General features: G+C 36.1%; 1 protein-coding gene across 2 annotated transcripts in view; it reads left to right on the top strand.

Annotated features, from left to right (window-relative positions):
• Positions 1-3,159: 3,159 nt before the first annotated feature.
• The window catches only part of PJA2 (praja ring finger ubiquitin ligase 2), a 69,986-nt gene continuing 57,964 nt past the window's right edge, over positions 3,160-15,181 (top strand). For both annotated transcript variants that reach the window (XM_003981173.6, XM_045034564.1), the window contains exon 1: positions 3,160-3,295. The gene's annotated coding sequence lies outside the window, so the exon portion shown is untranslated. The remainder of the gene's footprint in view (positions 3,296-15,181) is intronic.

Genomic DNA, 15,181 nt, shown 5'->3' with positions numbered 1-15,181 from the left:
TCAAAGTCCTATAGGACCTTCTCCAACTTTTCCTTTTAAGCTTTTTGGTTAATCTGTTTTTTTGTCCCAGCTGTTTCTACTACCTAAGGTGACAGGAAAGTTAATCGATTCCCTCTCATTGTTTTTGACAAATGCTTCTGGGGAGAAGGCTTTTTGCACTGGTTTGGCTCTGAATCAAATCAAATGAAGACAGCCTTGCAAGTGAGATCTTCTAGGGAAGCGCAGGTAGGTGAAATTATTCTCTTAGAATTAGGTTTTGAAGGCTCTCCAGTCTCACTCTGCCTCATCAGGTGGCTGCCAGGCTGCTGGTTTTCCCCATGATTGTGGGCTATTGTTTTTCAGTGCAAAAGCAGAACTGGAGCTAGAGGGACTGGGTTAGAATAAGTCAAAACATCACAAAGCTTACTGTTCTTACTGAGAAATTCAGCTGTTTTCCCGCATAAATGCTTCCTGGATTGCTGCAAGCCTTTGGTTAATATCTAGAATTTGGAAAAAGTTGATTCTGACAAAATTGCCAGTTTTCTCACTGCTTTTGTGGAGAAAAGAATTTTCAGAGGTCCTTATGCCTCCATTTGGCTGATGTCACTTTAAGACTATAATTAAAAGTCAGGCCCTCCCACTCCTTGACTAGTCAGTCCTCTTTCTACGATATCTGTGGTCACGAAACTTTACATATATCAGAATTGTCTGGAAGACTCGCTAAGCTACAGATTGCTGGACTCCACAGTTAGAGTTTCCAATTCAGGTCTGAGGATGGACCTACCTGAGAATTTGTATTTTTAAAAGTTCCCAGGTAATGCTGATGCTGTTGGTCTGTATCACTCTTTAAGGACCACTGTTTTACATCGTATCTTAAACTCTTTGCTTTGGGGAATGCTTCTCATCTCTGGAGTCAATAAGAATTATATGTACAAGGCAATAATACATATTATTATCATCTCTATTTACACATAATATATCAGCTAATATGTATCTAGTACTTACAACATGGTATGATATGCTTTACCTTTATTAGGCTATTTAATGTATTCAGTGACTCATGAGTAAATATTACTTTTCCCATATTTAAATTGGAAATAAGAGGCCAGAGAGGTAAATAGATTGTCCAGAGGCACACAGCTATAAATGCAGGAGCTATTATGAGAATACGGTCTGTTTGATTATAGAATACATGATTTAAGCCTCCACAGCAGTGTTTCCCAAAAAGTAACACAGATCACTTCTGATGCCTTGGATGACTTTACTTGGGGCATGCATGCAGGATTAAAAACAATGACTCATTGTGAGAAAGTGATTCCTATTTTAGCTCTATTTTTCTATCCTTTGATTACATCATGATAAAAATGCCATTTGTGTGCTTGATCTTTAATATGTGTCTAATGCTTGGTAACAGACCCTTTTAACAGGAAGTGGGGTTTAGGTTCAGAGACTTTAGTAGGCAATAGTTTCTAGCCATCATTTAAAAAAATTGTTTTGTTCACTTTTCTTACTGTTACTTTCAAACTAGAATCGATGATGGAGGTTTTCTTCCATTCATAGTACTTTTATAAACTTTCCCTCTAAAGAAATTGAAACAAAAAATACATTTAAAGAAAATAATAAATAATACTGTGAGTAGTATACACAAGTATGAAAAAGATTGAAGTTGAGAAACCCTGCCCCAACAAACATGTTGGTATATCCAATTGGATCAGTATGCAACATCCTAAGGGAGATTAAAGAAATGTGATTAAAGTATGAATTATCTTTCAAAGTGGGAAAACTTGGATGGAAAAAGAGCCACAGCTTCTAGAGCAACGTGTGTAAAGGACAGAAATATCAAGTGGGAAATGGTTTCTTGGTAAGAAATGTACTACATGGGTGGGCTGAGACTTGGATTTGATTGTACAAAATGCCTATAGCAAATCTCATAACTTAAGTTCCCATAGTAAATTTTGGATAATTTGTTTTAACCAACAGGAAAAAAAAAAGTCTGAGATCACTGGCAGATTTTGCAGTTGCCAGGGACAGCACAAGAAGTGGGGCTCTTAATCCTTGGGGGAGGGGACATGATAAATATATCCTGGGCACTGGGCATATGTGTGAAAGGAGTTGAGGGGGTTGGGGAATAAGGTGGCAGGAAAGCAGGACTGTAATCAGAGAAGCGGACATGTTCAGGATGAAAAAGAAAGGACATGTGCCGGACAAAGAAACAATTTAGCATCACTGACATGATTAAGTAAACTGTTACCCGTGTTTAAATTAAGCAAGATGTCCAGGGACTACAGCTGTTGTATTTATTTTGGTTACATGTGATGGGAGCTGTTACTTCTCGCCTTGACAGCCGGTTAGCCTCTAGATGCAAACTGGAAGGTTCTAATTAGGCAAGGTCTATAGAGAGCGAAAGCAGGCGTCCGCTATACTCCCCTTCCAACAGAATGAGAAATGAGGATGCAAAGGTGTGATTGTAGGGTGGGAGGGGAAAACCCACTAGATAGTAAGCCGAGTCAGGATGGGCCAATGTGTCCTTCTTCCATCTATTTTTTCTTGTCCCACTCATATCTGAACTGCAACCCTTTGAACTTTATGTCAGGAGACCTTAACCTTGTCAGTCAGGTTTCCAGTGGAATTAGGATTGATTTTAACGCCTCCATTTTGGTTGTTGCTTCGGGTTTTCTGAAAAAGTCTAGCTGCGCCAGTTCTTCCCTTGGTTCTCCACACCCCCTTCCCTTTCCCTGAGACCCCGCCTTTTCTCCCAGCCCGAACCACAAAAGGCCTTGCTGTTCCAGCCCCATCACGGTGCCCCGCCCCCTGCCCGAACGTCGCAGTGCTGCAGGGAAAGGAGGTGTGCCCAGACCCGGACTGGGTTGAGAGTGGGGGGAGTGTGCCTTCATCCTTCCGCTCTTCGGCCAATCGGTGAAGTCCTACTGAACGAGAAGGGAGTACCAGGGAGTACACACGGTCCAAGTATTTTTCCGTTTTTCTGCCACGTCCCAACCATTGACGTGAGCCCACTCCTCGGGTTCCGATTGGACATGTGGATTTTTCCCGCAGAGGCCCTTTGAGTCTATTGGTCGGTGCTGGCCTCGGGGCGGGGCTTGAGTGCCCTCCTCCTTCGCCTCTACCGCGGCGCAAGGGGCGGGACGCGCCGCCACCGCCTCTGCTTCCGCCGCCGCCGCCGCCGCCGCCGCCACCGCCGCCGCTGCCGCCTGCCGCTGCGCGTTCCGCGGGGGAGGAGTCGGAGGCGGAGAAGAAGGCGGTGGTGGCGGGTGGAGGATCGAGCGCTGTTCTCGCTCCGGAGCCGCTGCACAGTTCGGTGAGGGGATTTTTTTTTTTTTTTTAATCTGGCTTGTTCTGATGTCAGGAATATCAGGGTCGGGGCGAGGAAATTGCTGCCTTCACCCCCTCCGTTTCTTAATTTCTCTCCTCGAGAAGGAGTGGGGCCTGTCCCTGCCCGCTGCGCCGGCCATGGTGGGTGGGGTTGATGGCTGTGAGAGGCCTTCTTCGCCTCCTGGGCCCGGTCCAACCCGGACCTGGGGCCGCGCTCGAGTCCGTGGCCACCGCGCCTGCTGGCCCCAGCGAATGGCATCGATTGATCTCGGGGTGTCCACCGGCCGCTCTTCCCTGCTGCCGCTTCTGCTGTCCTTGGTGCCTTGGCCAAGGACCCCGCTGCCTTTCTGCCGAAACTGGCGGCTGTATGAGTGTGCCCCCCAGCAAAATCTCACAGCCGCCTTCTCTGTCCATTTCCAGTCACCCCACATAGAGCTGATCCATCTTACGCCACAGGCCTGCACCCCCCCTCCCCCAAGAAGCCTTCCGTTGCGGTCGCTCTCCTGGCTGTATTTGCATTTTCTCCGATTGTCACCAAGGCTCGGGTACGCAGCACACCCTGTACAAATCACAACAATCGTTTTTCTCCCGATATTAACGCCATTCCATCAATGCTTCTGCCGGTTAGCGATGTCAGATCTGAGCCCCCCTCTCGCAGATCCACCTTCAGTTTTGGCCTCCCTAAGATTACTGCTTGTAAATCATTTTGCGCACATTCAAAATGGTGAGTTTAAAGTCGCCCAGACCAAGTTGAAGAAAAAAGGAGGAGGTAAATACTCTTTTTTGCAAGGAGGAAGAATAATCTGTTTAGGAGACTTCCCTCTCCAAGGCATTAAAATTTTTTGCGTATGCACGGACCCTGCTTTGAGTCTGATGTTTCTGTGAAGTTTACGACTTAAAAAAAAAAAGGCGCACTGTATTATTTTTTATCATAATCTATTTGGTCAGTTGAATTTCCTTAAAATGGCAGTCACCTCTGCTGAAGACTACAGATCATTTGAAGAGTATGTAAATAAACATGGTGATAACAGAAACAAACGTTTAAACTATTTTTTTAGTTTTTTTCTCCTAGAATTCATGTCATTTTTATATAAAATAATTTTAAGTGTTAAAAATTAATTACAGAAATGCAAACTTGATGTAAAATTTAACAATTTAGAAAAAGGACTGTCAGGTAAAAGTGAACATTTTTCATCCCCCAGCCCCACTCCACTGTCTAAAGTTAACCATTTACTGTGCATCTTTCTAAATGCATTTCTGAACACATTTACATACATGTAAAGTTGGGTTTGGGGGGGAGAAGTGGGAGGAATACCAGACACATTGGTATATCACTTGCTTCTTTCATTTGTTTTTATGTGTTGGACATCTTTATTTGTTATATATAGGTCTTTCGGATACTGGCAAAGGTTAAGAGGTATTTCATTAGTTTGAATGAGCTGTAATTAACCATTCCTTTATTGAAAGACATTTAGTTTTTTTGCAATCACAAAGAATGCTTTATTTGAAACCAACTTTTTCATGTATTGATTAGTTTTTAATTACAAACTTTAAATCTTAAAAAATTAAAAAAAAATTCAAACAGTGTGGAAGAATGGTAAAAAGTGCAGTTCCCACCCCCCTTGTAGTCCTACCTTTATCCTAAAAGTCAACTGTTAGGGAAACTTCCTCTGTATGTGATTATTTCTGGAGCATGGATTCCTATCAATGGAATTGCTAGGTAAAAGGGTATGCATATTTAAAATTTTGATAACCATTTTTCCCTTTTTTCAAAATTACTTCACTCTTATGCATTTCTTCTCCAGATGAACTTCAGACTCAATTTACAAATTAAATGAAAAATCCTTGGGTTTTTTGAATGATGTCATATTGAAATTTTAGACTGATTTTGGGCAAACTGATCTTTATGATACTGAGCCTCTCCCCTCAGAAAAGTATGCATGTATGGTATGTCTTTCCCTTTTATTCACATCTTGCTTTATATTCTTAAGTATTGAGTTTTATAGGTCCCCCGCCCCCCCCCATATGTATCACATTCCTTTCTAATATTCCTAGCTATCTTATGATTTGATTTGCTTTGTTGGATGGAAACTTTCAGTAAAATTTTCTCTTTCTGGTTATAGGAAAACTTTTGAATTTTTTTTGTTTATCATGTATCTAATCACTTGAGTTGATGATTGTCTGAAAGTTTTCACAGATTTGTGGCTTTCTTTTCATTTTTTTTTTTTTTTATAACTTAGGTGTTTTCCTCATTGCTTTGGCTGGTATACTTCCTATATAATTTTGAATAATAGTGATAGCTAAAAACATATTGTTTCTGTCTTTGAAGGGAATGCTTCTGATTTTTTAAACATCGGTTATGATGTTTGCTGAAACTTTCTGATAAAGAGAATATTAAGTTAAAATATTTTCTTCTGTTGTTGGCTTTCCAAGGTGATTTTATTGTTATTTTTAATTTCGGATGACATTTTTTTTTTTTTTAATTTTTTTTTTTCAACGTTTATTTATTTTTGGGACAGAGAGAGACAGAGCATGAACGGGGGAGGGGCAGAGAGAGAGGGAGACACAGAATCAGAAACAGGCTCCAGGCTCTGAGCCATCAGCCCAGAGCCTGATGCGGGGCTCGAACTCACGGACCGCGAGATCGTGACCTGGCTGAAGTCGGACGCTTAACCGACTGCGCCACCCAGGCGCCCCCGGATGACATTTTTAAAAACCATAGTGGGTATTGAATTTTATTGATGTTTTTTACTTCTTTTTAGTGGTTATATGAGGGCATTACCATTATTCCTTGGTTTATATTTTCCCAAAAGAGTTCCATTTTAAAGAATCACCTTTTTTTGAGGATAATTTACATACAATAAAATGTGTGTATTTAAAATAGACAGTTGAGTATGTCTTGACGAACACGTACACCCCTATCACCAGCACCACATTCAACAGTAGAATGTTTTCATTACCACTGTCAAGATAGAGAATATTTCTCTCATTCCCAGAAGTTCCCTTCTGCCCTATGCAGTGACATTTTTACCCCTCAGCCTCAGGAAACCATTGTCCTCTCTTTCTCACTGTAAATTGGTTTCATTTGTTCTAGAGTTTCATATAAATGGAATTACATACTCTGTTGCATCTAGCTTTTTTTTCTGTTAGCATGATGGGTTAGAGAATCCTAAATACTTTTCTGTGTTTAACTGATTCATGACTTTTAATTGTTGAGTAGCAGTCCATGGTATTGGTCTACCACAGTTTGTTGACTATTTCACATATTTATGGATAAATGGATTGTTTCCAGTTTGGGGGTATTATTGATAAATCGCTGTAAACATCCGTTCATGAAGTTTTGTGTTTCTCTTGGGTAAATATCTAGAAATGCATCTGTTGCGTTGTATCGTAACTGAATGTTTACATGTAAAAACCTGCCACACAGCTTCCCATGTACAGTTCCAGTTGCTCTATACCCTCATCAACAGTTGGTTATTTCAGACTTTTTCATTTTAGTCCTTCTAGTGGGTATGTAGTTATATCACACTATAATATTAATTTACATTTATCTAAAGATTAATAATGCTGAGAATTTGCTTTTGGTCCTTTGTGTGCCTTCCTTTGTGAAGTATCGGTTCAAATCTTGCTTATTTGTAAATATTGTTTATCTCACTGAGTTGTATGTATTCTTTGTATATTTTTTTGTGGAAGTCCTTTGACCCACACAGACACATACACACATAATGCAGTCTGAAGCTTACCTTTTTATTTTCCTAACTTTTCAGAACAGAAGAGTTTTTAATTTCGATTAAATTCAGTTCATCAATCTTCCTTTTAGGATTTGTGTTTCTGTGTTCTAAGTTTGCTTAGTGGAAAGTTGTACAGATTATGTTTTCTTCTACAGGTTTATAGTTCTGGCTTTTATGACAAGGTGTATCATACCTTTTAAGTTAGTTTTTATATATGGTGTGAGATAAGGGTTAAGGCTTGTTTTCTCAGTTCTATCACCATTTGTTAGGAAACCTTTGATTTCCTCATTGAATTAACTTAGTTAAAAATCAGTTGTCCATATATGTGGGTCTATTTCTGGACTAATTCCTTGATCTTTATACCTGTCGTTTTGCCAGTTCCACATTGTCATGGTTATTGTTGCTTTACAGTAAATCTTGAAATCAGGTAGTGTGAGTACTCCCAACTTTGTTTATTTGCAGTACTTACTTCATTTTTAAGTTTTTATTTGTATTTCAGTTAGTTAACCTACAGTGTAATATTAGATTCAGGTGTACAATATAGTGATTCAGCACTCCCATACACTCATTGCTCATCACAAGTGCCCTCTTTAACCCCCATCACCTATTTCACCTATTCCCTCCTCACCTCTCTTTTGTTCTCTATTTTGTTTGTTCTCTATTTAAGAGTCTGTTTCTTGGCTTGCCTCTCTCTTTTTTGTCCCTTTGCTCATTTGTAAATTCCACATATGAGTGAAATCATATGGTATTTGTCTTTCTTTGACTGACTTGCTATTTTTTAAAAAAATTTTAAAGTTTATTTATTTTGAGAGAGAGAGAGAGAGAGAGAGAGAGAGCGCGCAAGCATGAGTGAGGTAGGGTCAGAGAGAGTGGGAGAGAGAACTCCAAGCAGGCTCCTCACTGTCAGTGCAGAGCCTGACCTGGGGTTCGAACTCATGAACCACGAGATCATGACCTGAGCCGAGATCGAGATCAAGAGTTGGACACTTAACTGACTGAGCCATGCAGGTGCCACCTGACCTACTCTTTTTCAAAATCATCATGGCTGTTGTAGTTTTTTGCTTTTCCATAAAATTTTTTTAGAAGTGACTTGTTGGTTTCAGTCTTTTATTATTAAGTATAATAGGGCCTTTTTATCAAATTATTATTATATATTCTATATATTCTATATTACCATTTTAAGTATACTAGGCCTTTTATGAAGTTAACTGTGTTCTCATTCTGTTCCTTGATTGCTGAGAATTTTTAACAAGTGGACACTGAGTTTGGTCAGATGTTTTTACTGTTATTTATTGAGATGATCATATGGTCTGTTAATATTTTATTTTTAAATGTTGAATCAGCCTTGCATTCTCTAGATACCTCATTTGGTCATGACGTATTATCATTTTCATAAATTGTTGGATTAGATTTGCTCATAGTTTGTTGAGTACTGTTTTGTATTTCTGTCCATAAAAGATGACTTTTCATGTAAATCTTTGTATTAGGATCATGCTGGCCTCAGAATTTGAAAGTGTTAAATTTTCTGAAAAATTTCCGATAAGAGTGGTCTTTGTTTGATAAATCTTTGCTAGAGTTTTCAAGCTAATCCCTCTGGGCCCAGAGTTCTCTTTTTGAAAGGTTTTAAAGGATACATTCAATAGGTATAAGATGATTAGGGTTATCTATTCTTGAAAGTTTTTCGTCTTTGCATGAATCACTTTTACTCACTATATGAATTTTAGTGCTTTGTGTCTTTCAAGGAATTCATCTGTTTCATCTATTCATTGCCATAAAGTCGTTTCTTTATTATCTCTTTACTGTCTATAGTTACTGTAATGATGTCTTTTCATTTATTTCTCATGTTGACAATGTGTCCTCTCTTTTGCCTTTACTAGTTTGTGTCCAGGTTTATCAATTTTATTAATTTTTCCAAAGATCCAGTTTTTTGTTTTATTGCATTAAAAAATTTTTTCTTTTCAGTTTCATTGATGTTTGCTCTTTACTATTTTCTTTTTGTGTGCTTTTGGGTTTAAATCCAGTCTGTTAGGATTTCTTAAGGTATAAACTTGAGCCATTGATTTGAGACCTTCATTTCCTTCTAAACACTACTTTAGATATTCCCACAACTTTTGTTCTGTTGATATTTTCTAAATACTTAATGTGACTTTCACTTTGACCCATGGTTATTTAGAAGTATATCATTCTTGCACTGGGTGTTGTATGGAAACCAATTTGACAATAAATTTCAAATTAAAAAAAGAAGCATATCACTGTTTCCAAATATTTGGAAATATATATATAATAAATATGTAAAATGTATCCATAAACATATCTTTATAATTGATTTCCATGTTTCTCTTTTTTTTGTAGACCAATAACATACTTTGTATAAAGACAGTTTTCTGCAGTCTATTTTATCTGACGTTAATATCACTCTACCTTTCTTTTGGTTAGTGTTTGCATAGTATATCTTTTTACTTTACATCTATGCCTTTATATTTAAAGTAGATTTGGTATAGACAACCCACTTTCTTTTTAACCCATCCTGACAATATGGCTTTTTAATTTGGTTGTTTAGACCATTTATGTGTAATGTAATTATTAATGTGATTACATTTAAATCTCCCTTCTTAGTAGTTTTTTATTTAACCTATAAAAACAGGTTCTCTATTTTTATCTTCATTAGTAGCTCATTACTTATACTTAAGTTTGCCTGTTTAAAAAATTTATACTGGCTTCTTTGTGATTTGTATTCTACATCTTTAATTCCAGTCTTTATACAGGCAGTGTTATACCACTTTTTATATGGTATCAGTGCTTCATAACAGTATATTGCCAATTTCTTACTATGTTAGCACTACTATTGTCATATGTTTTACTTTTATATATGCCATAAGTTCATAATACCTTGCTACTGTGTTTGCTTTAGACCTGCATTGTCTAGTATGTCCTAGCCAGTGTGACTATTTAATTTGAATTTCAAATAGTTAGTATTAAGTTTAAATTAATTTCTGTATATTAGCCATTTTTTTTAAGTGCTTAGTAGCCACAGGTAGCTTTTAGTTTTCAGATCGAACTGTCTAAGATATAGAACATTTTCATCATCTCAGAAAGTTCTATCAGTGAGTGCTACTTTATACAGTTCTGGTTTGAAGTAACTAAAAATAAGGAAAAAAAAATTTTGCATGTACCTTCACTTTAATTATCTTTAGAGTTCCATATTCCTTTGTAGAGTCAAATGTCTGTTTTGTACTCTTTCTGTAGTTCAGGTCTACTGGTAACAAAGTCTCTTGGGTTGGCTATAACATACTCTATTTTACTTTTTATTTTCCTTGCACAGTATTTTGCTGGGTATAGGATTATTTGTTCACAGTGTTTTTCTTATGTTACTTTAAGGATGCCATTTATATCGTCTTTTTGCTTGTATGGTTTCTGACAAGAAGTCAGGTGTAATTCTTCATTTCTCTGCGTCAAAAATGTTTCCTTTATTGTTGGGTTTTTACAGCAAGTTGAAAATGATTTGTCTGGGGGTACTTGTGTTTTCTGTATATAGTGCTTGTTGTGATTGTTTGCTGAGCCTTTCTTAAATTTATGTTTAATCTCTTAAATAATATTTGGAAATTTCTCAGAATATCTTCTAATATTTCATCTGTACCACTTACCAGCTCTGCTTGTGAGAATCCGGTTATGTAGGTGGTAGTTCATTTCATACAGTCCTACATTTCTTGGAGGCTCTGTTTCATTTCCTCCCCACACTTTTTTTTTTTTTTTTTTAATTTGTATTTCAGTTTGGGTACTTTTTCAGGACCTGTCTTGAAGTTCATTTATACCTTCTTCCCCTGGTCCTTTGATGAGCCCATAAATGCCTTTTTGTTATTTGTCAGTGTGTCTTTTATTTCTTTCATTTGCTTTTCCATCTCTTGAAATCCTTGCTCTATTTCCTAACACTGTTCAGTAGTAAAGGTGGTTTGTTTTGTTTTTCTTCTTTTACCTATCCTCTAGCCACAATGGAGGACAGTAATTGGTGTCATTCTGTCGATAGGGTAAGGCTTTTTTTTTTTTTTTTCTTTTCTATATGGGTGAAAGGTGTAGGTAGGACTTTATTTTATTCACTTGTTGGCAATCAGTACCTTCCTTTCACCCTGAAAGAAGGCCTCTTTAGTCTCCAGCCTGTTCCCAATCTTTTCAGCACCTAGTAGAGATTCATAGATAAGAGCCTGTGAGTGGGTACCAACTTTCTGTTTCTGCAGTTCTCAGATATTTTGTACTTTCATCCAACCCACACTTTGTCTTTACCTGCAGTGTAATTACCTGAGATGAGAAATTTTAAAACACTCTTTAAAGGAAGATAAGTTATTCTGAGCCTCTAGGAAATAACATTCAGCAAATAAAAAAGATGCATTTTGTAATTTCAAGGGAAACCACTGAAATACTGATACTAAAAGGTATTTCGAACAAGCTAGTAGGTGAAATAAAATGGAATAGTAAAAAAAAAAAAAAATTGACCAGTACCAAAGAAGTCAAGAAAGGAAGAATAAAGAAACAACACATAGAAAGGTGATATTTAAGCTAATCTGTATTATGGCAATTATGTTAAATGTAAATGGTTTAGACACTTCAGTGGCAATACAAATATTGTTAGCCCTTATAAATAAGATTCGTGTATGGGGCGCCTGTGTGGCTCAGTTGGTTGGGCGACTGACTTCAGCTCAGGTCATGATCTCACAGCTCGTGGGTTCAAGCCCCGTGTTGGGCTCTATGCTGACATCTCAGAGCCTGGAGCCTGCTTTGGATTCTGTGTCTCCCTCTCTCTCTGCCCCTCCCCCGTTCATGCTGTGTCTCTCTCTGTCTCAAAAATAAATAAAAAAACGTTAAAAAAAATTAAAAAAAATAAATAAAGATCCATGTATGTTTAATTTATAAAGAACACTTTAAGTGCAAAATGCATGTAAGATCAAAGTAAAAAGATAAAATTGAGTATTGTCTGCAAACACCAAAAGAAAGCTGATCATATTAATTTGTACAAAACAGATGTAAGACAAGATGTATTATAATAAGTAAAGAGGAATATATTATAATATGTGGGTCACTTCATCAAGAAAATATAATTGTAAGTATGTGTTCACTTAATAATATAGATTCTGAATGGAGAAATTAGTATAACTAACAGGGAAGATAGGTATGTATTCATAGCTGAGATTTTAAATACATGTTTAAGTAAATGATAGAACAGTTATGTAAAAAAAATCAGTAAAGGAATAAAATTTGTATGACATGATTAATCACCTTGACATAATTGACATTTATAGAACATTGTGTCTAACAACTGAAGACTATACCTTTTTTTTTTTAAGTGCACTTGGGACATTTGACAAAATATTCTAATTCTTAAAGAAGTATCAAATTTCAGATCGACATTATGTAGTGTGTGTTTTCTGATCATTGTGGAATTAATTACAGTTCAGTAATAGAAAAATAACTGGAAAGACTCCAGATGTTTAGAAGTTAAGCAAGACATTTTTAAATAGTGCATTAATCTGAAGTCACAATAGAAATTAGAAAACATTTCGATCTGAAAAAACAAAATATTGCATCAGAATTTATGTATAGGAACATTTATAACAACATGAACGTATTGTGTTGATCAAAAGTAGATAGACGCAAAAGAGTTCACATTGTATAATTCCACTTGTGTATTTTAAAACAGTAAAAGCTAATTTGGGGGAGTTGAAGTCCAGAAAGTGGTTGCCTCTGGATTGAGAGGAGTTAATAAATTGGAAGGGGTAAGAGAGAACCTTCTGAAATGATGTTAATGTTTTGTATCTTGAACCACATGGTAGTTATTCAGATATATAATATATGTAAAAATCCATTGAACTGTAACATATGTTTAAGAGTTTTGCACTTAATAGTTCTTCAACAAATGAGTGCAGAGAAAAGGAAAATACTTGAAAAGTTTTTATCATGAAAATTTCTAAACAAATTTTTGTGAAGTATAAGGAACCACTCTTACACAACATCTTGCATCAGCGTTTTGTCATGCTTGTTTTTTTATCTTCCCAAACCCACACACATAAGCTCTTTTTTTTTTTTTTTTTGTGGTTAGCAGGCATCCAAGTCTCTAAATATCATAGGTGTATTAATTTGTTCTGAGCACATTTTGTGAATTTTTACCATCAAATGAAATTTGCTACATTTGGTATGCATAACATTGAATTTTCTATTTTCCTTTTTTTCCTGTACTCTTGTTATTTCTTTTCTTGGCTCACTCATTGACATGGAAATAAATCTGTGCTGTTTCTTGATTTGAAACTGATTTTTCTTGGCATCCCATAGGAGGGTGAGTTGAGCCAGGGCCCTTTTTGTGCCACATCTGAATCAGATCTTCCTATCTAAATGAGAGGTAAATTTGAAGAATATTCTTCATCCTATTTTTTGATGGATTGATATTTTATTCTTCCATCTCAATTTGTCTTCGACTTTAATCTTTTTTTCCCCCTTAGCCAGTTATATTTCCAGTAAACCAGAGAAAATCTTTATTGTTCTAGTGTGTTGGTTATATTCTCATTCAGTTCTTTCTTCACAGGTTTTTCTGTATAGTTAGTCTTTTAGAAATAGCAGTTTGTAACAATTTTTTTTAAATAGAGTAACAGTTTATAATCATTTGGTGAGATAGAGGCTTTACCATAACAGAAATTGGAAATACAGTTTTATAACTACTTAAATACAAAAGTTTGGATTATCAAATGATCTCTTTCTGATTACATATATTTTATGTTTTTCAGTGTAATTTTCACTGTATCAGTGCTGAGTTTATTGTTCCTCTTTTACAATAATTTACAGAAACATTGTCAAGAAAGGTAATAGTTAAATACGCTTAACCTTTTATATTTCTCGTCACATTACTAGGGATAGCAAGCCCATTTGATCTGAGAAGTTTAACAGTTGTACTTTTAAAATTTCTCTCTGATTTAGGTACTCTTATCATTTCTACAGTTGTTCACGTACAGAATCTGGTAGTCATATCCTGGAAGTTTTCTTGTGTATAACCTAGAAGTCCAGCGGTTGGTAATATGTTGTTTGATTTACCGCAATTGATTTTATTCATGTGTCTATTTGTTTATAGCAATATATAGGAATAATATCACCTCTGTCCTTATTAATTGTGTATCTATTAATTACATCTAGTGGAATATTTTGCATTGTTTATATGTAAAAGAAACCATTTGTGCTTGTGACTAGAAGACACGATAAATCTAGAGATAGATTAAAAAGAATATATAAGTGTGAGAAGTACTTTAATTGCAAGCTTAGATTGTTGTTCAGAGTAGATACTTTTTTAACCTCTTGGAATATTTGCTTTGCCTTAGTAGCTGAAAATAGAAAGATAATGTTAGTAAACTAAGGTAAAGTGTAATTAGTTCCGGCATATATGGAACAGGTTTCTAGCTGTATTTGTCGTAGTTTATTGTAAAGTCATTTTGTCATGAAGTTTGTATTCTATAACTTATAGCTCAAGTATGATAATAATCACCAACATTCTATATAAATAAATATTTTACTGAAAGGAACTGCAGGCCGGATAATTTTAGAATTTTGTTTTGTAAGGAATTTTTAAGAGCCATTTTTAGGGCATTTTGCAGGCACATATATATAAAGGGAAATATGAGAGAATATAAAACAAATTTTGCAGAGGGCTGGGAAGAATAATCAAGAATCTTTGCTCTTCATATTGTTGGATTAAATTGTATTTGTGTCTCAACTTTGTTATTTCTAGAAAAGATGCTTTAACTGTGAGTTATTTATAGGCAGCCTAATAAATGGGAGAAAATATTTCCAAATTATATATCTGACAAAGGGTCAATATCTAAAATATTAAGAAATCATAAAACTCAATAGCAGAGAAACAATCCAATTAGAAAATGGGTAGAGGAAATGAGTAGACGTTTTCCCAAAGACAGCGTACAAAGACAACATGTACCTGGCCAACAGGTACATGAAAGGATGCTCAACATCACTAATCATCAAAGAAATGCAAATCAAAGCCACGATGAGATATCAACTCATATCTGTTAGAATGACTTTTATCAAAAAGACAAGAAATAACAAGTGTTGGCAGGGATATGGAAAGAAGGAAAACCTTGTATACTCTTGGGGGG

This window comes from Felis catus, chromosome A1 (assembly GCF_018350175.1).
Source record: "Felis catus isolate Fca126 chromosome A1, F.catus_Fca126_mat1.0, whole genome shotgun sequence".
Lineage (NCBI taxonomy): Eukaryota > Metazoa > Chordata > Mammalia > Carnivora > Felidae > Felis > Felis catus.
The sequence above is the reverse complement of the archived record's forward strand: the minus strand, read 5'-3'. Positions and strand labels throughout refer to the sequence as shown.